Genomic DNA, 739 nt, shown 5'->3' with positions numbered 1-739 from the left:
ATGGTCTGTATGCTAAAATACACACAGAAATGCTGCAGAACAAGTGTGTACACATTTGCCTGTGTTCATAAACCAGATAACTACTTTGTACAGGCATAGTGTTGCACGTAGTGACAGTTAACTGACAAAATGTAGAAATTCCCAAATGCTGTAAAACACAGTTTTTCCTACCAGTAGTGTCACTCCAAACTACCCAAGCGTTGAAAGGTGTATCTTTGGAATGACATTGAAATATGGGCATGAATGAGAAAACAACAGTTTTATCAGTCCATCAAAAAATGTTTGTGCTTTATATGTAGCCTATGATGAAAATGTGAATCACAGATTGGTGGTGATACTTAGGACCTGAACAGTTTCTTCTTGTTACATTGAACATCATGTGGTGCAGTCTTGGAGTGGCTGTTCTATTTCCTTATACAAAATTAGTATCATTTCTCCATCTTTAATATTTTATGTTCTTCAATAACAAAATGTCTTAATTGAAATAAGAATACATGTTACTACTCATGAATTTTTTATTGCATATTACACGTTGTTTGAAGTGTTTGTTTTATACAGATGTGAAAAAAACTCTGTGATTTATGTGTCCACACCACTTTCCAGAAATGCTCTAAGTGAATGCATCAAAATGTTATTTAACAAGTTGCAGGAACAGGGAGATAGCTCAGTAGAGTAAGTGCTTGTCTGAAAAGAGCAGTTTCCTGAGTTCAATCCCTAGTACTACCAAGAAAAAAGAAAA

Source organism: Octodon degus, unplaced genomic scaffold (genome assembly GCF_000260255.1).
Source record: "Octodon degus isolate 3935 unplaced genomic scaffold, OctDeg1.0 scaffold00445, whole genome shotgun sequence".
Classification (NCBI taxonomy): Eukaryota; Metazoa; Chordata; class Mammalia; order Rodentia; family Octodontidae; genus Octodon; species Octodon degus.
This window is presented reverse-complemented; position numbering follows the sequence as displayed.